At 38.9% G+C, this 23,461-nt stretch overlaps 1 pseudogene; it reads left to right on the forward strand.

The window, feature by feature from the left end:
- The first annotated feature begins 12,325 nt into the window (after nucleotides 1-12,325).
- On the forward strand, nucleotides 12,326-15,358 carry LOC117980905 (general transcription factor 3C polypeptide 6-like; annotated as a pseudogene).
- The last annotated feature ends 8,103 nt before the right edge of the window (nucleotides 15,359-23,461 follow it).

Raw genomic sequence — 23,461 nt, forward strand, 5'->3', positions numbered from 1 at the left:
GCATAAAGCCAGGATCTTCTAAAAGAACTGCCACCTAGGTAAATAAAGACCAGGAAAATGTAGCCCTTTGACGAAAAGAGTACTGGTGGATTTTTTAAAAAAATTCTTTCTCCATATAAAATCAAAGCAAGAACTTACGCAGCTTTGAAGTCCTAATTTATACTGCCCATTTTGTAGGAGAAAGCCCAAGTAGAGAAGCTAACACAAGAATTAGTCCTGGACTGATATTCTGGGTGCTGGCAGAGGAAGGATACGCACTAATACAGACCACGCAACTCTCTCATGGGAAAAACTTAGCCCCTCTGAAGATAAGCTCACAGTGAAAAAATCACAACTGATTAAAAGATCTAAAATGAGCAAGAGGAAGCAGACCAAGATGGCACAATAGAAGCCTCCACCAATTGCACCCTCACCACCATGAAACGACACCAATTTAACATCTACCCACACACACACACACACACACACACACACACACGCTATAAGAACAAAAATCAGGCGAGCACTCACAGTACCTGGCTTTAACTCTGTATGGCTGAAAGAGGCACTGAACAGGTAGGAAAAAGTCTTGAATCGCCAATACCATCCCTCCCTGGCAGCAGCGGTGTGGTGCGGAGAGCATTTCTGTGTGCTAGAAGAGGGAGAATGCAGCAATTGTGAGACATTGAACTCACTGCTGCCCCTTTATAGCAGAAAGGAAAACCTCAGCTGATGCCTGCCCACAGAGGGAGCATTTAAACCAGTTCTAGCCAGAGGGGAATCGCCAATCTTAGCAGTTGGAAGTTGAGTTCCCACAGATCTCATCACGACAGGCTAGCAGTGCTCTGGGGCTCCAAATACATGTGAAAGGCAGTCTAGGCCACAAGGACTGCAACTTTTAGGCGAGTCCTAGTGCTGATCTGGGCCCAGAGCCAGTAGACTGGGTATGGGGTATGAGACCTGCTGAGACAGCAGCTGGAGCAACTAAGGGAGTGCGGGCATCACCCCTCCCCTAACCCCAGGCTGCAGAGCACACGGCTCCCTTACTTCCATTTGAGGAGAGGAGAGTGAGGAGTGGGGAAGACTTTGTCTTAAATCTCGGATACCAGCTCAGCCACAGCAGAATAGGGCACTGGTCAGAGTCATGAGGCCTCCATTCCAGGCTCTAGCTTATGGATGACTTTTCTAGACACACCCTGGGCCAGAAGGGAACATGCTGCCTTGAAAGGCAGGACACAGTACTGGCAGCATTCATCACCTTCTAACTGAAGAGCTCCTGGGCCCTGAGTAACAAGCAGCAATACCCAGGAACTATCTCAAGGGTCTTGGGTGACACTCTGAGACTTACTGGCTTCAGGTGAGACTCAGCACATTCCCAGATGTGGTGGTTATGGGGTGAGACTCCTGCTTGGGGTGGCTATGGGGTGAGACTCCTTCTGCTTGTCTCAAAAGCAAAGGGGACCTTGTCTTACAACTTAGGTCCCAGCTTGGTCACAGGCATACTCTCCAGGCTCCTGGGGTCCCCAATTCCAGAATTTGGCTCTTGGATGGCATTTCTGGACCTGCTCTGGGCCAGAGGGGAGCCCACTGCCCTGAAGGGTGAGTCCCAGGCCAGGCAGCATTCACCACAAGCTGAATGAAGAGCCCTTGGACCTTAAAGGAACATCAGCGGTAGTCTGGTTGTACTCCCCATGGGCCTGTGGTGGCAGTGGCCATGCGCCAAGTCTCCTCTGTCTTTGGAAAGGGGAGGGAAGAGTGAGCAGGACTGCATCTTGTGGTTTGGGTGCCAGCTCAGCCACACTACAATAAAACACCAGGTAGACTTCTATGGTTTTTGACTCTAGTCTCTGATTCCCAGATTGCACCTCAGGACCTGCCCAGGAGCCTAGGGGAACTCGCCACCCTAAAGGGAAGGGCACAGGCCTGGCTTTGCCAACTGCTGACTGTAGAGCCCCAGGGCCTTGAGCAAACTTAGGCAATAGTCAGAAAGTAGTTACAGCAGGCCTTGGGTGAGACCCAGTGCTGTGCTGACTTCAAGTCTGACATGGCACAGTCATAGTGGTGGTGGCCACAGGGATGTTTGTGTCACTCCACCCCCAGCTTCAGGTGGCTCAGAACAGAGAGACTCCATTTGTTTGGGAGAAAGTAAGGGAAGAGAACAAGAGTCTCAGCCTAGTAATCCAGAAAATTCTTGCAGATCTTATCCAAGATCATCAAGGCAGTACCTGTACAAGTCTGCAAGAACCACAGCATTACTGGGCTTGGGGTGCCCCCTAAAGAAGATGCAGTTAGATCACCACACCCAAGACCTTTAGAATATCTAGGAAGCTTTCACAAGAAGGATAGGTACAAACAAACTCACAAGGCAAAGACTGTAACAGATACCTAAATCTTCAATGCCTAGACACAGATGAACATCTATAAGCATCAAGACAGCCCAGGAAAACATGACCTCACCAAATGAACTAAATAAGGCATCAGGGACCAATCATGGAGAAACAGAGATATGTGACCTTTCAGAGAGAGAGTATTCAAAATAGCTGTGTTGAGGAAACTCAAAGATATTTAAGATAACACAGAGAAAGAATTCAGAATTCTATTAGATGAATTTAACAAAGACTCAAATAAAAGAATCAAGCAGAAATTCTGCAGCTGAAAATGCAATTGGCATATTGAAGAATGCATCAGATTCAATAGCAGGAATGATCAAACAAAAGAAAGAATTAATGAGCTTGAAGACAGGCTATTTGAAAATACACATCAGAGGAGACAAAAGAAGATAAGAAAACAATGAAGCATGCCTACAGGATCTAGAAAACAGCCTCACAAGGGTAAATCTAAGAGTTATTGGCCTCAAAGAGGATGCAGAGAAAAAGATAGGGCTGGAATGTTTTCTCAAAGGAATTATAACAGGTAACTTTCCAAACCTAGAGAAAAATACCAATATCCAAGTACGAGAAGGTTATGGAACACCAAGCAGATTTAACCCAAAGAAGAAAACCTCAAAGCACTTAATAGTCAAATGCCTAAAGATCAAATATATAGAAAGGATCCAAAAAGAGGCAAGAGAAAAGAAACAAGTGACACACAATCAAGTCCAATATGTCCAGACTTTTCAGTGGAAACCTTACAGGCCAGGACAGAGTGGCATGACATATTTAAAATGATGAAGGCAAAAAAAGTTTTACCCTAGAATTGTATATCTGGTAAAAAAAAATTATATATATATAACATATATATATAACTATATATAGTTATATATAATATATATAACTATATATAGTTATATATAATATATATAACTATATATAGTTATATATATTATATATAACTATATATAGTTATATATAATATATATAACTATATATAGTTATATATAATATATATAACTATATATAGTTATATATAATATATATAACTATATATATATAAAATCTATATATATCCTTAAAACATGAAGGAGAAATAAAGACTTCCCTAACAAACAAAAGCTGAAGGATTTCATCAACACCAGACCTGTCCTACAAGAAATGCTAAAGGGAGTACTTCAATCATAAAGAAAAGGACATTAATGAGCAATAAGTAATTACCTGAAGGTACAAAATCCACCGGTAATAGCAAGTACACAGAAAAACACAGAACATTGTAACACTAACTGCAGTGAGTAAACTACTCTTAAGCTAAGTAGAGAGACTAAATGATGAACCAATCAAAAATAATAACTACAACAGCTTTTCAAGACATAGACAGTACAATAAGGTATAAATAGAAACAATAAAAAGTTAAAAGTGGGGCACCAAAGTTAAGGTATAAAGTTTTTATTAGTTTTCTTATTGCTTATTTGTTTATACAAACAAATAATGAGTGTGTTTGTATAAACAAATTATTTGTTAAAATAATGAGCTATAAGAAAGTATTTGCAAGCCTCATGGTAACTTCAAACTAAAATACATATAACAGATACACAAAAAACACAAAGTAATAAACTAAGCCATATCACCAGAGAAGATCACCTTCACTAAAGGAAGACAAGAAGATCACAAAACAACCAGAAAACAAATCACAAAATGGCAGAAATAAGTCCTCATTTATCAATAATAACATTGAATGTAAAAGGATTACATTCTCCAATCAAAAGACATAGAGTGGCTGAATGGATTTAAAAAAGACAAGACCCATTTATCTGTTGCCCACAGGAAACACATTTCATCTATACAGACACATATAGACTGAAAATAAAGGGATGAAAAGAGATATTCCATGCCAATGGAAAGCAAAAAAGAACAGGAGTAGCGACACTTATATTAGACAAAATGGATTTCAAGACAAAAACTGTAAGAGACAAAGAAGGTCACTATATAATGATAAAGGTGTCAACTTATCAAAAGGATATAACAATTTTAAATGTATATGCATTCAACACTGGAGCACCCACATATATAAAGCAAATATTACTACAGCTAAAGAGAAAGAGAGAGAGACTCTAATACAGTAATAACTGGAGACTTCTATACACCATTTTGAGCATTGGACAGATCTTCCAGACAGAATATCAACAGGGAAATATTTAACTCAGTCTGCACCATAGACCAAATGGATCTAATAGATATCTACAGAACATTTCATCCAATGGCTGAATACACTTTCTTTTCCTCAGTACATGGATCAATCTCAAAGATAAATCATATGTTAGGTCACAAAATAAGTCTTAAAACATTCAAAAAAATTGAAATAATATCAAGTATCGTCTCTGACCACAGTGGAATAAAACTAGAAATCAGTAACAAGAGAAATTTTGGAAACTATACAAATACATGGAAATTAAACAATATGTTCATGAATGACCAGTGGGTCATTAAAGAAATTAAAAAGGAAATTGAAAAATTTCTTGAAATAAATAATGAAAACACAACATATCAGAACCTATGGGATACAGTAAAAGCTGTACTAAGGGGAAAATTTATAGCTATAAGTGCCTACATCAAAAAAGAAAAACTTCAAATAAACAAGCCAACAATGCATCTTGAAGAACTAGAAAAGCATCTCGCAGGCTGTGACGCTTTATTAAGAAATAGTCTCCTCTCCTTTTCAAATTAAAAAGATTTAGAAAAGCAAGAGCAAACAAAACCCAAAATAAGTAGAAGAAAAGAAATAATAAAGATTGGAGAAGAAATAAATGAAATTGAAATGAAGAAACAACACAGAAGATCAAGGAAACAAAAAATTGGTTTCTTGAAAAATAAAACAAGATTGACAAACCTTTAGCCAGACTAATTAAGGAAAAAAGAGAGAAGATCCAAAAAAATAAAATCAGAGACAAAAAATGAGACAACTGATACTACAGAAAATCAAAGGATCATTAGTGGCTACTATGAACAATTGGAACAACAAATGTATTGGCTAATTTGCCAATAAATTGGAAAATCTAGAAGAAATGGACAAATTCCCAGACATGTACAACCTGCCAAGATTGAACCAGGAAGAAATCCAAAACCTGAACAGACCAATAACAAGTAATGAGATCGAAGCTGTAGTAAAAAGTCTCCCAGTAAAGAAAAGTCCAGGACCCAATGGCTTCACTGTTGAATTCTACCAAACATTTAAAGAACTAATACCAACCTTACTCAAACTATTCCAAAAAACAAAGGGGGAAGGAATACTTCCAAATACATTCAATGAGGTCAGTATTACCCTGATAGCAAAACCAGATACATAAAAAAAAAAACAACTACAAGCCAATATCTCTTATGAATATTGATGCAAAAATCCTCAACAAAATACTAGCAAATTGAATTCAACAATACATAAAAATATTATTCATCAGGATCAAGTGGGATTTATCCCTGGGATGCAAGGATAGTTCAACATATGCAAATCAATCAATGCAATACATCATATCAACAGAATGAAGGACAAAAACCATATGATCATTTGGAAGGACAAAAACCATATGATCATTTCAATTGATTCTGGTAAAGCATTTGATAAAATTCAACATCCCTTCATGATTAAAAAAAAGAAGCCCTCATAAAACTTGTGTATAGAAAGAACATGCCTCAACATAATATAAACCATATATGACAGACCTACAGATAGTATCATACTGAATGGGGAAAAACTGAAAGTCTTTACGATTTGAAACACAACAAGGATGCCCACTTTCACTACTGTCATTCAACATAGTACTGGAAGTCCTAGATAGAGCAATCAGACAAAAGAAATGAATAAAGAGCATGGAATTGGAAAGGAAGAAGTCAAATTATCCTTGCTTTCAGATGATATGGTCTTATATTTGGAAAAACCTAAAGACTCCATAAAAAAACTATTAGAACTGATAAATTCAGTAAAGTTGCAGGATACAAAATCAACATACAAAAATCATTAGCATTTCTATATGCCACCAGTGAACAATCTGAAAAAGAAATTTTAAAAAGTAATCCAATTTACAATAGCCACAAATAAAATGAAATAGGAATTAACCAAAGAAGTGAAAAATCTTTATAATGAACACTATAAAACACTGATGAAAAAAAGTAAAGAGAACACCAAAACATGGAAAGATATTCCATGTTCTAGGAATCAATGTTGTTTAAATGTTCATACTACCCAAAGCAATCTACAGATTCAATGCAATCCCTATCAAAATAACAATGACATTCTTCACAGAAATTGAAAAGTCTTAAAATTTATATGGAACCACAAAAGACCCACAATACCCAAACCTACCCTAAGCAAAAACAAAAAACAAAACTGGAGGAATCACATTACCTGACTTCAAATTATACTACAGAGCTATGGTCACCAAAACAGCATGGTACTGGCATAAAAACAGACACATAGACCAATTGAACAAAATAGAGAACCCAGAAACAAATGCATACACCTACAGTGAACTTACACCTACAGTACATACACCTACAGTGAACTTACACCTACAGTGAACAGTAAAGTGACAAGAACATACACTGTGGAAAAGATAGTATCTTCAATAAACGGTGCTAGGAAAACTGGATAACTATATGCAGAAGCATGAAACTAGATCCCTATCTCTAGCCATATACAAAAATCAAATCAAAATGGATTAAAGACTTGAATGTAAGACCTCAAACTATGCAACTACTATGAGAAAGCATTGGGAAAAATCTCCAGGACATTGGTCTGGGCAAAAATTTCTTGAGTATTACCCCACAAGCACAGGCAACCAAGGCAAAAATGGACAAATGGGATCACATCAAGTTTTTTAAAATGTCTGCACAACAAAGGAAACTATAAACAAAGTGAAGAGACAACCCACAGAATGGGAAAAAATATTTGCAAACTACCCATCTGACAAGGAATTAATAACCAGAGCTCAAACAACTCTAAAAAAAAGAGCTGAAACAATTCTATAAAAAATCTAATAATCTAATCAAAAAATGGGCAAAAGATTTGAATAGATGTTTTTCAAAAGAAGACATACAAGTGGCAAACAGGTATACGAAAAGGTGCTCAATGTCATTGATCATCAGAGAAATGCAAATGAAAACTACAATGAGATATCATTTCACCCCAGTTAAAATGATTTTTATCCCAAAGACAGGCAATAACAAATTCTAGCAAGGATGTGGAGAAAAGGGAACTCTTGTACACTGTTGTGGAAATGTAAATTAGTATAATCACTATGGAGAACAGTTTGGAAGCTCCTCAAAGAACTAAAAGTTGAGCTACCATATGATCCAGCAGTCCCACTGCTCGTTATATACCCAAAGGAAAGAAAATCAGTATATTGAAGAGATATTCTGCACTCCCATGTTTATTGCAGCACTGTTCACAACAGCCAAGATTTGGAAGCAACCTAAGCACCCATGATGAATGGATAAAGAAAATGTGGTACTTATACACAATGGAGTGCTACTGGGCCATAAAAAAGAATGAGATCCAGTCGTTTGCAACAACATGGATGGAAATGGAAGGCATTATGTTAAATAAAACAAGCCAGGCACAGAAAGACAAACATCACATGTTCTCATTTATTTGTGGGATCTAAAAATCAAATTAATTGAACTCATAGAGAGAGGAAGATTGCCAGAGGACGGGAGGGGTAGGGTAGGTGGGGGGTGAGGGGGAGGTGAGGATGGTTAATGGGCACAAAAAAATAGAAAGAGTAAGACCTGCTATTTGACAACACAACAAGGTGACTATAGTCAATAACTTGATTGTATATTTAAAAATAAGTAAAAGAATATAATTGAATTATTTGTAACACAAAAAATAAATGCTTGAGGGGATCACCCCATTCTCCATGATGTGATTATTACATATTGCACGCCTGTATCAAAACATCTCATGTACCCCATAAATATATATACCTACTATGTACCCACAAAAGTTAAAAATAAAAAAATGTAAACCAACTGTAAAAAATAAATTTAAAAATGAGCAAGAAAAAGCAGGTAACAGTAAATATAGTAAGTAGATACAGTAGAATTAGCCATCAACTAAGTGAAGTTATATGAACAATAATATAAAATATTGTAAGATAAATACATTCAAAATGGTTAAAGAGACAAACCAAAGAATAGAAACTGTAACAAAAGAATAAAAACATAAAACAGAAGTTGAAAATGAGTATAATTTTTTCAAAAGCCAGTGAAATGAAATACCGAATGAACCAATTAAACAGAAGATGGATCTTTACTGAAGAGGTAAATCTGAGAGAATGAACCAGAAACCAAGACAGAGAGTATAACAGAGGGAGTAAGCCAGGAAGGCATGAGATGTGAGAAACAAAGAAAGAAACTCAGGATCAGGGAGGAAACAAAGGGACTCTTGAGAATGAGGGTAAAAGGAGATCCCAGGAGGGTAGCTGTGTATTAAGCATGGAGGGCAAACAGTCCAGACCAGTCACTGTGTGACTAGAGACAGACACTGAGGATGCCCCCACCGTGTCTTCTGCTGCTGCATCATCTGATGACATGCTCCACCAGAACGAGCAAGCCCACCAAGCAACGCTCAAAATCCAGGAAATAAAGCACCCAACTCAAGGAATTCCCAGGAGGAGGCTGTGCAGCAGGCCAGAGAGAGGTGTTCGGGGGTGATGCTTCTAAGAAAACCAAAATGCAGCATGTATATTATTGATGTGATTGAACTTGTAGAAAAAAAAAAAAAAGAAAAGAAAAAGAGCATGAAGAAGCCATTGTAAGGTGTGAAAGGGGTAGAAATAGGGACAAAGACAAGCAAACTGAAAGGAAAAAAAAAAGACATCATTAACTTCAGAAAAAGACAAAAAGAATGTAAATATACATCTACACACTACAGTGCTTAGCCTAAGCAATATTTGCATGGGCACAATATTACAAACATTGAATAGTCAATTACGCAAACGTTGTGATATATTCTCTAGTGGGAATACGGGAGAAGGGAGGCAGAAGTCGTGGTGGTATGAGAAAATTAAACTCTTAAATATCATTATAGAATGTTTACAGAATGGCTCATATTGATAAATCAAAAGAAAGCGTGACACACATGTAATTTAGAAATACGGAGATGCGTAAATGCCAGAAATAAAAAGCTAAGATTGTTGGAAGTAATGGCAGAAGCGGACTGAGGGAAAGGATGAGGAGAAACCCCCATAATTTGCTCCAAGCCCTTCAATAACATTTGACTTTTAAACTTATGTACATAAGTTACTTTAATTTAAAAAAATTTTTGAAAATAAATCAGTGCTATGTTGTCTGAAAAAGCAGAGACATGATGCTCCTGTTGCTTTCCTCCTTCTGCTATGATTCACTGAGGCAGGTTATGTTTTAAGATTTCAGAAACTAATGGAGCAGCACATATTAAACATATTCCCTGGCTTGTGCCCCAGCTACAGTCTGGTGGTGACCTTACTTCTAAGGACTTTGTCGTGCAATTTGCTAATCCTTTTCTTGTACCACTGCTTTCAAGCTCAACTGAGCACACTTCCTCCTTTAGCTACAGGTAATGCAATTTTAGTGCTGAAAGGATAAAGAGCATTCTGGAATCACATACAGAAAACTTCTGCTTGATTTAATTGTTGTGTTGCTGAAAACAGATTCATAGCAAGTTGTTGTATATTAAATATTCTACAGTAAATTTTAACGTTATGTTATTGGGAGTCGGGGAGGAACTGGCCCCAAACTACAATAATGACAGTGTTCTGTAAGACTTTCTACCATTACTTCCAAAAAGCACTTAGAATGGATTGATGTATAGAGTTTGTTCACATACTTTTCCCACACAGCCAATGTAAGACATTAGTCAAAGAGAAATGGACATTTACTGGTGCTTATTATGTGTCAGGTACTGTGCTAGGGACTTTAATAAATGCATTGTGTACTTTAATTCTGGCAACCACTCAGAAAAGTAGATGGTATCATACCCACTTTACAGATAAGGAAACCAGAGCCTAAAGATATTAAGTAATTTTCCCAAAGCCACACAGCTAGTAATTCAAACCAACCATCGATTCTTTTCACAAAAAAAGTATGTAATTACAATTCCTAGAGTTAATTTGAGCTTTGTTTTGAGTGCCCTATGATTCCATAGGGCTTAATACTTAAGCAGCCACATATGACTTAGCATTATTTTCAGTAAGAAACTTAGAAGACAATGATCTACTAGAATTTTAAAAATACTACATTTCTTTTGATGTAATAGCCTTCATACTAACAAATGTTTATTAATGTGGTGATTAACTAAATGCCAGCATGAGATTTGAATATCCATATTAGAAGAACACCATATCAGGGGCAGAGTAACACAAACCTAACCAACATAACTCCACCTCTTCTGGTCCTTTAACCGTAAACAAATGGCTTCAACTTTCACAGATAAAACTGTAGGACTGGTAGTTCCTATCTCTTATGGTAGCTCTGGCCATTAGAAGTGGGAAGCCCATCGTAAAAATTCAAAATGTACTATTATAATAAAAGGTCTATCAGTGCAGCTAAAGCAGCTCCTCTCTCTAGATAAGCACAGTTACACCAAATGCATGAGCCTGATGCTAAGTGAGAGTGCACAGTATGAGATTCACCTGTGGTAGCACTGAGCAAAGATGAGCTCCCAAAACTTTGCTGAGCCTCCCGACAGCCTGTGACTTAGGAAAGCAGCCATGTTTTAAGTCCTGCCAACTATGTCCATCTGACATTGGCCTTGATGCAGGTTAGGAAACCAAAAGATTCATTTCCTGCATCATGTTACCCTTCCATCAGATATCTACCTTCTACCTGTGCACCTGTGACGTAATGTGCTGACACATTGACAAACCACAAGAGAGAAAATAAGACCTGGCAAATGGAGCATAACCAAATCAGTGCTTTGAAAAGGGATATTAACAACAGCAGGTAGCAGGTCACCTTCTAAAGGAGCTAGGCTACCCCAGCTTTGACCTGGAACCAGGTGATCAGCTAGAGAACATTGCCTTGGAGGGTAACACGTGACTTCTACTCACATCAATGATTTTCTAACAAATAACAAAGTTGAATTATCTTTGTTTTCTAAGACAGTATGGACACGTTGTGAAGCCTTATTCGAGGATTTCATGCCCTCCAAGTCGTTCATTTATTCCCTAAGTACAATATTTAAGAAAATCTCAGCAGCCATTCTCTGATAGGTCATTATTCTGCCCCATCTGTATCCTATCACCCAACTTTATCTCCTTCAAAGGCATTACAATATAATATTCTTCCAATGTGGTAACAACAAAACAAAAATGTATCAGATACTTTGGTTTACATGTTGTACTCACATTTCAGAATTAAAGAAAATCAAGCTATTATTACAAGTAATGACAAATTGGAATTGTATTCTTTGCCATTTTTATTACATTTGCTTTTACAAGTCAGTAGTGTTATAATCAATGAAGCATTGATTTGTATGCATTCTATGGTAACTCATACAACAATACTGAAAACCATTATTGCTGGGTGCCACACCAGGTGCTAAAGATTCATCAGTGAGATGTCTTAGCACTCATGGAGAAACACACAGCACAGTGATTAGTTAGGTCCCGGGACTTGGAAGCCAGTCTTTCTGGGGTCAAACGCTGGTCCTTTAAGCTTCCCAGCTGTGTGGCCTTAGGAACATAAAGTAAGTTCTTGATGTCTCAGTTTCCTCACCTATTATAATAATAGTGTCTGTTTCAGAGGGCTTTTAGGAACATTAAATGAGATAACGTTTACATTATGTTTTATGTTTACAGTTTATCATGGAGCTGTACCTCATACATAGGAAACATCATGTAAATGATCATTAAAAATGAAACTCACTTTCTAGTGAGGGAGTCTCATAATAAACAAATAAATAAGAAAATCATAGTCAATGGGACAAACACCAAGCAAACCATTTACAATAGAATTAAAACACACTCATTTCTATCAGTGGCAGGCTAGGTTATTTGGATGAATTCTCCTGCTGAGAACAACTGGGCACAGAAGCAACTCCAGTTTTGACAGTCCCTGGAGCAAAAGCGACCAATTAAACCCAAGGTTAACCAAAAATAGATTAATAGGAGATTCTCCTAAATCAGGGTATAGGCAAACCACAAGTAAACCATACCCATATCCACCCACAAGACTGCACAGACAGTTAAGTTACTTTGGCACAAAAAAGATCTGGAGGTTGTAGGGGAGGGAAAAATGAATGGACTGATCCCTGGGAGGGTGTGACTATGGACTAGCAGTGCTCCTATGGATCAGTTGTTTTGTCCAAGAAACCTCAAGCCACAAACTCAGTGTTCATGTCTGGTAACTCCCCTAACCTCTTGAAAATCCTTTCTAGAGTAAGTCACCTTTGTCTTAGGCCTTAAATTTTCCAAAAATAATTTTTAAAGTAGAATGAGGAACACAAAATAGTATCTAAGAATATCAAGAAACAAGACCCTATGAGTGGAAACTGGCAGGAAAAAAAAAAAAAAGACCAAAGAAACACCTTCAAAGACTTCAGATTTTTAAATTTATCAGCCAAAGATTATAAAATAACTGTTTAGTATGTTTAAAGTTTAAAAATACAAGTTAAAAAATATCTTCAAGGAATAGAAAAGTATAGCGTCCTAACATATTTGAAATAAGACTAGATAGAACATTTAGAAAAGAAAAAGTTAAAATGTATAAATTAATGAAGGAATTTAACAGATATTTAGATGCAACAGAAGACAGAATTAATGAACTGTCACATAGATCAGAAAGAATTCTCTAGAATGCATCAAAGAAGGCAAAAAATAAAAAAGAGTAGGTTAAGAAGCATGGTAGGGGAGACTGAGAAGGTGTAACAAATGTCTAATTGGGATTCCAGAAAAAGAAAAGAAAGAAGGCCAGGCTGGGTGTCTCACACCTGTAATCCCAGCACTCTGGGAGACCAAGGCTAGCAGATTGCTTGGTCCAAGGGGATCAAGAACAGCCTGGGCAACATGGCAAAACCCTGTCTCTACAGAAAGTACAACAAATTAGCCAGGTTTGGCGCCTTGTGCCTGTAGTCCCAGCTACTCAGGAGGCTGAGGTGGGAAGATCGACTAAGCCCAGGAGGTCGAGGCTGCAGTAAGCCGTGATTGCGCCACTACACTCCAGCCTGGGTGAAAGAGTGAGACTCTGTCTCAAAAAAAATAAAAAATAAAAAATAAAAATAAAGAATAGAATGGGGCAGAGAGTATGTTTGAAGAGATAATAGTTGAAAATTTTCTAAAACTGAAATAAGAAGCCTATAATCCAGAGCTGTGGGACCATGGCAGTAGCAGAGGAACAGAATCCAGAGGATGGAGAAGAGGATAAAGGAGGAGGGAGAACAGTTGGTTCTCATGGAATTATCAGGAATTATTGATTCAGACTTTCTCTCGAAATGTGATAATAAATGCAAAATTTTGAGAATTGACACCAAGAGGCCCTTTCTGCAAGTGGACAGCTATGTCTTGGCTGGGGAGTCTGAAGACACTCTTGGGACGTGTGTCACATTTGAAGAAAATGTTGAACATGTGGATAGAGAGGGCAAGGAGTACACAGTGCTAAAATACAAGTGCCATACATGGAAGATGTCAGCATGACAAGAACTCTTCTGACAGAGAAGGAAGGAGGAGAAAACAGGTGAGGTGGAATGGCTGTAAATCAAGGATAAGGATTTCTCCTCTAGACCCAACATGATTTGTAGTTTTCTACATAAAAATGAAGATGAAGAAGTGATAGCTTTGGCCTCAGATAAACCTTTGGAATTGGAAGGAAGATTCAAATGAAAGACAGTTCAAACCTGAGTTGTGAACAGGAGAAGCCGCTGCACGTGGACATAGAGGATTCTGGTCCTCCTCATGACATCCCTTCTGAGACAGAAGCTTCTGTGTTTATAGAAACTTAAGATGTTGCCTTAGAAGTCACTCCTAATGAAATGTTTCTCATAATAATGCATTATGAGCTTTCTGGTGTTCTTATATGAAGATATCCAGCTGTATAGCTTTCAGCTGTTCACTATTTTATTGTGTTTTGTTGGCTATACACACATATCCAGTCACATCACAGCTTATTTTACCAGAATCACTCAGGACCAGACAAGAATTGAATTTTTTTAAATTCAGCTTAAATGACTTTAGGGACAGTTCTCTGATGAGTCCTTTAAATTCAAGGTTTTACTAAGGTAAGTACGTAAGTTTTCTATTGTAGCTGTTACAAATGACCACAAACTCCGTGGCTGAAAACAACAGAATGTATCATCATAGTTTTGTAGGTCGGAAATCTGACACTGGTCTTAACTGAGCTAAATTCAAGATGCTGGCGGGACTGCATTCCTTTATGGAGGCTGGGGGCAGGGTAGGGGGCCATAAATCCATTTCCTTGCTTAGTCAGTTGTTGGCAGAATTCAGTTCTTTACAGTTGAAGAATCAAAGTCTCATTTCCTTGCTGTCTGCCAGCGGAGGGCCATTTCTAGCTTCCAGAGGCTGCCCGCATTTCTTGGCTCATGGTCTCCTTTTCTTCAGAGCTAGCAATGGTGGGTCATGTCCCCTTTCCTGTTACTTCCTCATCATACCTCTCTCTGACCTACCCTTTTGTCTTCTATTCCACTTTTAAAGGTCCATTTGATTATGATTACATTGGGCCCACTTGAATAATTTCTCTATTTTAAGGTCTATAACCTTAATTCCATCTGCAAAGTCTCTTTTGCTGTGTAATTTAACATATACAGGCATAAAACTAGGGACTGGGGCATGGAAATCTTTTGGGAGACCATTTTTCAGTCTACTATAATATGTATTTTATCTAGAAACAGAAAAAGAATTTTGAAGTGCTTAAAGATAAAGGTACAATTCCTAATATTCCAGCCGTCAATCCACTCTTTTTTCACTTGAGCAAGATTGCTGGAATTCAACTGTAATCATGATTTTATTAGGGCAGTAACCTAAATCTGTGATAATTTGTATTTTTAAGTAAATTATTCACAAATATAGATACTTTATTATAGGTTGAGCTGTATGAAATTGTCAATATTTGTATCTGACTACAAAAAACAGCAATTTCACCTAGTTTAGCCTAGGTGAAATTAATAGTTAAAACACACCTCACATTAATCACATCTCACAATTGATGGAGATGTAAGTATTTTAACGGGTTAGAGAACTAATGCTCTGGAGGAGGAATTTTTTTCTTCAAAAAATCTTGTATTTAATTGGAAAACAACTTCCCTTGATAAAAAGCATTTTCAAATCATAAGCACATATATCTTCCCAGGTTTTATATGACTTTTTTAGTCTCAGCTTTTGTATTAGTCCATTCTCACACTACGAATAAAGACATACCTGAGACTGGGTAATTTATAAAGAAAAAGAGGTATAATGGACTCACAGTTCCACATGACTGGGGAAGCCTCACAATCATGATGGAAGGTGAAGGAGGAACAAAGGCATATCTTCCATGGCAGCAGGCAAGAGACCATGTGCAGATGAACTGCCCTTTATAAAACCATCAGATCTCATGAGGCTTATTCACAATCATAAGAACAGCACAGGAAAAACCCACTCTATAATTCAATTACCTCCCACCAGGTCCCTCCCACCACATGTGGGGATTATAGGAGCTAAAATTCAAGATGAGATTTGGGTGGGGACACAGCCAAACCATACCAGCATTTTTTTTTTTTTTTTTTTTTTTGAGACATGGTCTCACTGTGTCACCTAGGCTGGAGTGCAGCGGTGCCATCATAGCTCACTGAAGCCTGAACTCTTGGATTCAAGCAATCTTCCTGCTTTGGCCTCTCGAGTAGCTGGGAAGTACAAGTGCATGCCATCATGCCAGGTAATTTTTTCTTTCTTTCTTTTTTTTTTTTTTGTAGAGACAGGGTCTTACTATGTTGCCCAAGCTAGTCTTGAAGTCCTGGCCTCAAGCAATCCTCCCACCTTAACCTCCCAAAGCTCTGGGATTACAAGCTTGAGCCACTTTGCCTAGCCTAATGTCAGCATTTAATAAGAAGCTATTGTTCCCACCATATATATGTATAGGAGAGACTGCTAACTGCCTGACTCAATTATCTGTTCTCCCTGTTTCTTTTTGTAACAGAATCCCAGAACTTATTCAGACTAGCAATGTGCCCACTTTCCCCATAGATTCATGTGGCCATATGACTAAGTTCTGGCCATTGACATGGAATTAGAAGTGTTGGGCCAGGCCTGGTGGCTCACACCTGTAATCTCAACACTTCGGGAGGTCAAGATGAGCAGAACACTTGAGCTCAGAAGTTCAAGACCAGCCTAGTGAACATGGCGAAACTCTGTCTCTACAAAAAATACAAAAATTAGCCAGGCATAGTGGGGCACGCCTGTAGTTCCAGCTATTCTGGAGGCTAAAGTAGGAGGATTGTTTGAGCGTGGGAGGTTGAGGCTGCAGTGAGCTGTGATCACACCACTGCACTCAAGCCTGGGCAACAGAGTGAGACCCTGTCTCAAGAAAAAAATAAGAGGTGTTGAGTGATGCTTCCAGAAAGTTTCCTTAAACTTAAAGGCATAAGAGGAAGTAGGTAGGCTCATTTTCTCTTTCTTTCTGCTAGAACATGGATGTGGTGGCTAGAACTCCAGCAGGATTCTTGGGCTTTAAAGCAACCTTGGAAATAAACCCTTGAGTGGCAGAGCAGCAGGATAGAAGATTGGGTCCAGATTATGTGAGACTGCCCTGGACTGCTCTGAGTAAAGGGTTAACAAAACCCTTTCTCTTCCCTGGTAAAATGACTTTGCCTTTCATCATCATTTCTCTGGAAGCCTACTAGGCAAGGTAATAATGGAATGTCAACTGTGATACTAGGCAATACTGGATCATCTTTATGATTAAAGATGATCCCTTATTGGTAAACTGTATCTGGACCAAGAAGACTATGACACGTACTATAAGTGCCCATTGAAAAACATGAGTTTTGAGATTCCTTAAGCGTAGTGTTCCTCATTGCAAAGATTCCTGGAAATTACAGTCATGGGCTATCTCAACAGGTATTAGTTCTCATGGAGCATGAAGCTTCCAAGCCAGGTGGCTTCTGCACCCACCAGATGATCTTGTTTCCTTATACCTGAGCTGACACTTGGCAGGCTGGAGTAAAGCCTTCTGCTGAAATAAGCCTCATGCTGCCATGTTGTTGTGCTGTTTCTTGTTCTGTATCTTGCAAAGTTAAATGAACAGGGTGTCAAATTGGATGCCACAAGGCTTATTGGGTCCTGTGAGTGTCAATGTCATTCTAAACCTGTGACTACTGCTGCTGCTCAGGCAGAAAAGAAATTGCCACTGCTTACTTCTGGCCTTCTTTTACATGAGAGAGAAATGACCTACTCTCTTAAGTCACTCTTTAATAGCCAAACTTAATCTTAATTGCAACATATGTATTTTTTAAAACATGAAAAATATTAAAAAGCAGACCAGGTACAGTAGCTCATTCCTGTAATCCCAACACTTTGAGAGGCCAAGGTGGGAAGATTGCTTGAGGACAGGAGTTCAAGACCAGCTGGGCAACACAGCAAGACACCTGTCTCTTTTTTTTTTAAAGAAAGTATAAAGAAGTGGAAGATTCTTGAAATGCGTAATTATGCAAAAGAAACTGATCTACACTATAATGTACTTCTACTTTAAATTGAAGAGGAAAATAAAGTCTTAAATTCTGAAGAGAAAAAAAGCAGCATACAATCCCAAACGGTATAAAAATAAAAAGAAATCCATACTTAGACACATTACAGTGATACTAAAGAAAACCTAAGGCAAGGAGAAAAAATATCTTAATAGCAGCAGAGGGAAAAAAGAAAGTACCAGTCACCTTCAAAAGAGGGACAAATTGACAGCTGACCTCTCAGCAGAAATAATGTAAGCCTAAAGACAGTGAAATAATGTATATTCAATGTACTAAAAGAAAATAACTGCCAACCTAAAATTCTATACACAACAAAAATATCGTATCAGTATTAGGACAAAATATCAGACAGCAGCTAAAAAGAGCTCACCACCAGCCAATCCTCACTTGCCAATATTTCAGAGAGAAGTATTCTCAGATAGAAACTACGAGATACAAGAAGGAATAAACAGCAAAAATAGAATAAATGTAAACCACAGAATAAAGAACAGCAATCTTCATTAAATAATTATGCTATGGAAGTACCATATGGTTTCGTTGGGGGTGAGGGGATTGTCAAGGAATGTTTCACTGAGGGTGACAGAGGTCACTGTGGCTGGAGGGGAAGAGAGGATTGAGGTGGGGCTGAAGAATTAGGTTATATAGGTCATATATAATTATATAGGAGTTTATGAGTGATGTCACTTCTTATCCCACATGCAAGGGGGCACTGTTGTGGGGTTATAAGCAGGGAGATAAGGTTAAATTGTTACTCTGGGTACCATAAGATACAGGATGAAGCAGGGCAAAAGTGGACAGAGGGTTTCAAGTTAGGTTGTTTTTGTGGTTGCAATTGAGAGATGATAGTTTAGATTACAGAGAAGCAACGGAAATGGAGGGTGGTAGTTGGATGCAAGAGGCATTCAAGAAAGAGAGTTGACAGGCTTTAGGACACACTGGATGTGAGACTCCGCAGAGGGAGAAACCAAGAAGGACACTGCTATAGACTGAACGGTTATGTCCACCCAAAGTTCCTATGTTGAAACTTAATCCCCAATGCAATGGTATTTAGAGGCGAGGCCTTTGGGAGGGGATTAGATCATGAAAGCTGAGCCTTCATGAATGGGATTAGTATCCTCATAAAGGAGAACCTAAAGAGCTCCCTCACCCTTTTCACTTTGTGAAGACAAAGCAAGAAGACAGCCGTCTATGAATCAGAACATGGGTCTTCACCCGACACCAAATCTGGCGGTACCTTAATTCCCAGCCTCCAGAACTATGAGAAAAAAATTTCTATTGTTGGTAAACCAGCCAGTGTTTGGTATTTCGCTATAACAGCCCAAATGGACAAGACAGACACCTTAGTTTCTGGTTTGCATTACTGGCTAGATGTGGTACCAGTCACTTAGACCTGCAATAAGGGCAGGCAGCAGAAGAGGAGACAATGTTGGGACATCCTATTTTACACTTATTTAGCTTGATGTGCCTTTAAGACAGTCAAGCAGAAATGTCAAAGAACTAGTTAAATACTTAGACCTGGAATTCAGAGAAGCCCAAGCTAAAGATATAAATTCAAAAGTCATCTTCACAGAAATAACACCTGAAGCCATGGGCATAGCAACGATGACCAGAAAAGGACTTAGGACTGAACCTCAAGAACTCTAACATCCTGAAGTGTTAAGAAGCTTGAGCTCTGGAGTCAGGTTGCCTGATTTTGGATCCTGGCTCTACTAACCGCAGGCTGTTTTGCCCTCTCTGAGTACCACTGACATCCTCTGTAAAATAGCGGATGGTTGCTAGGAGGATTATATGAGATAATACATGGAGAGCACCTACCATGGTATCTGTCTCATGGTAACAGCTCCAAAGCTTAGCTTTATTCATAATATGACAGGAAAGGAGAGGATAGACTGGGAAAGGAGACAAAGCAGCAGCCAGAGAGAAAAAGAAGAAAAGACAAAACGGTGAATGTTTTCAGGAAGAGCCAGCAGTGTTGATGTTGCAGATAGGTCAAACAGATGAGGACTGATAAATGTCCTATAAGCCCGGGGACCCTAGAGAAACCATGTTAGAAGGAGAGGGGTACAGATGCCAGATTGGAGTTTGGGTGAGAAAATGGAGACAGCAAGTGTAGAAGACACATCTGAGAGTTGGACTAACAAAGGGAGAATAAAAATATCAATAGGTTCCTATGGAGAAGGGGGAAGAGGGGCAAGGAGGGCTGTTACTCTAAGAAAGAGGCACCAACAGCTATCTCCCAGTGCTCGCCTGTGGGACAGCTGACTCAGCAGATAGTGAGTTCCTCATTCCCAGCACCGATCACACAGACATTGGATGACCATTTGTTAAGACGGGTGAACAGGGAGGCTGATGACTTGCAGACCTATGATTCAGGGAAAGGGCTCGTGAGACACAGGGACTAGGAGTGGGGTCAGGAAGAGTCAGCTGGTGTTGATGAATTGCAGAGAAAGGTGGCATTGGGCAAAGAAATCAGCCTTGCTTAGGTCAAGTAGTACTCAGGGAAAATGTGTAGAACTGAAATTATTAGTAATGTTTTGTGACTATAATTTTTGAACTTCTAGATGTGCATGTGTGTTAACCTGACAAGGTACAGGATGAGATGCTGTAAAAAGTGGATTCCAATTTCATGCATGGGTAAAATCCCCACTCTCTAAATCCACAACACTGATGCATATACACAGAAAGAAGAAAAGAAATCGTATATTACTCATACACTGATGACTATAAAGAAAAAGGACAGGAGAGATACATGCCTAATTTCCAAAAGCTGGAGGAGTCCATAGAAGAAAGGAATGAAGAAAGGTAGGGAAAGGAAAAAATGAAAAGAGTAAACATGAAAACAAGTGGCAAAAAGCTCAAAAGGACTAACACCAAAACATTAACCAGGCTCATCCCTGAATGAAAAGAACATAGGTGATTCTTATTTTCTTCATTTTGATTAGCTAGATTTCTATATTTCTTTAAATTTCTCATCTTGTTTTTCTCTTTGCCAAGTTCCCAATACAGATGCTTCAAAGGAAGATAATACATTTCTCAACCTACCATTCAATGCCAGATTTGCTAAGAGAGCAGATGCCATGTTAACCTGTAAAAATCTGATTTTAATTGCTAGTGCAATGCTTGCCCTCTAATAATTCCTTCTCTATTGTCTTTGAGTATAAATATTTATTGCACTTAAAGGTTCAATTTAATTTTTTAAAAGAAGCAATTTTTTTTTTGAGACGGAGTTTTTCTCTTGTTGCCCAGGCTGGCATGCAATGGCGTGATCTTGGCTCACCACAACCTCCGCCTCCCAGGTTCAAGTGATTCTCCTGCCTCAGCCTCCCAAGTAGCTGGGATTACAGGCATGCACCACCACACCTGGCTAATTTTGTATTTTTAGTAGAGACAGGGTTTCTCCATGTTGGTCAGGCTGGTCCTGAACTTTCGACCTCAGGTGATCTGCCTGCCTCGGCCTCCCAAAGTGCTGGGATTACAGGCATGAGCCACCAGGCCTGGTGCTAATTTTTTAAAAGAAAAAGAAAAAATGTGTCCTCACCCAAATCATCAATGCATTTTTGAAAAATAATGACAAGATAAATTAAGAAATGTAAGCATTGTCCAGTTAAAGCATATGTCAATATTGTAACATTAAAAGTCATCTACTATTAACTAAATAGATGAATCAACTTTTAAATGCATCTATCATGTAAGATGTCTAGCTTAACAATACAGAGCTGTAGGACCAGACCATGTCCTCCTTATAGAACCAAACAATATGATTCCCAGATCAATAGTTACAGAACACAACTATACTTGTAATACTAACCGTGTGTGTGTGTGTGTGTGTGTGTGTGTGTGTGTGTGTGTGTGTGTGTGTGTGTGTCTTGGTGGGGAGAGATTAAAACAGTTCTAGATGCAAAAATGGAGAAAAATAAGTCTTAATTGTTTAACACTGTCTTTAAAAGTCAAATTACATTGATATCTCAGATAATCTGATGAACCTCACCTTTTGGTCTTACCCCCAGTTTACTTATCCATGCACTATATATATGTTTTATCTACCCATTCCCTTAACTCAAAATTTTACAGATGCATTCTCTGCCTCTAAAAACTTGCCCATCACTTTAACATTTCACTAAATCCTCCTTCTGGGAAGAACTTTTCATATTAGTCCAAGAAAATGTGGCAATATTACCTTTTTTCCCTTTTGGACAATATCGTCTCTTCCTCTAACTAAAACAGTCCTTACCAAGTAGGAATGGGTTTGGCTACAAGTAACAGAAAACTGTTTAAATCTGTGGTTAAACCACAGGGATATGTATGATCTCACTAAACTAAAAGTCCACAGGTAGGTGGTTCCAGGGTTCCCTCAGGGAATGGATGGTGTAATCGAGGACCCAGACACTTCCACACTCCCATGCCATCATCCTTAGCATGACATCTCCTATTCCCATCCCTGCTGCCTCACTGGCTGCTGCCACACTAGACGTCACATCCTCATGCTGTGCTTAAATGCAAGCATCAAGGGTGTGGCAAAAGATGTTCTCTCAGGAGGTTCTGTCCTTTATCTGGAAAAGAAGCATTTCCAGAAGTCTTCCTTACAGCCCCATAGGCCAAAACTGAATCACTATGGCCACTCCTAGTCACAGGGAAGGCTGTGAAAGTATTTCCCTTCTCAGCTTCTAGTCAAATTCAATCTCCTTATTTGTAGGAATTAAATGAAATAGTACCCTGTTGATTCTATCTCCAACATTCCTGTTGCATCCACCTAATTATCTTCATCCCCCACCAAATCAACTCCCACCACTGTACTACAGGCTTCAGAATATCCCACCTAAAGTCTCCCAACAGTTCCTAACTGGTATCCTGATTGCCCCATTTTGTCCCCTCTACCATCCACTTTTTTTTTTTTTTTTTAAGTCTTTCTCTGTTGCCCAGGCTGGAGTGCAGTGGTGCAATCATAGCTCACTACAGCCTGGAACTCCTGGGCCCAAGTGATCCTTCCACCTCACCACCCAAGCAGCTGGGACTACGGGCTCACACCACAACACCTAGCTGATTTCTTCTGTTTTTTGTAGAGATGGGGGTTTCCGCATGTTGCCCAGGCGGGTCTCAAATACCTGGGCTCAAGCAATCCTCCCACTTCAGCCTCCCAAAGTGCTGGGATTACAGATGTGAGCTGCTGCGCCTGGCCCATTCTTTTTTGAGATGGAGTCTCACTCTGTCACCAGGCTTGGAGTGCAGTGGCGCGATCTCGGCTCACTGCAACCTCCACCTCCCGGGTTCAAGCGATTCTCCTGCCTCAGCCTCCTGAGTAGCTGGGACTACAGAAGGACGCCACCACACCCAGCTAATTTTTGTATTTTTAGTAGAGAGAGTTTCACCATGTTGGCTAGGATGGTCTCAATCTCTTGACCTCGTGATT

The sequence above is a fragment of the Pan paniscus genome, chromosome 6 (assembly GCF_029289425.2).
Source record: "Pan paniscus chromosome 6, NHGRI_mPanPan1-v2.0_pri, whole genome shotgun sequence".
Lineage (NCBI taxonomy): Eukaryota > Metazoa > Chordata > Mammalia > Primates > Hominidae > Pan > Pan paniscus.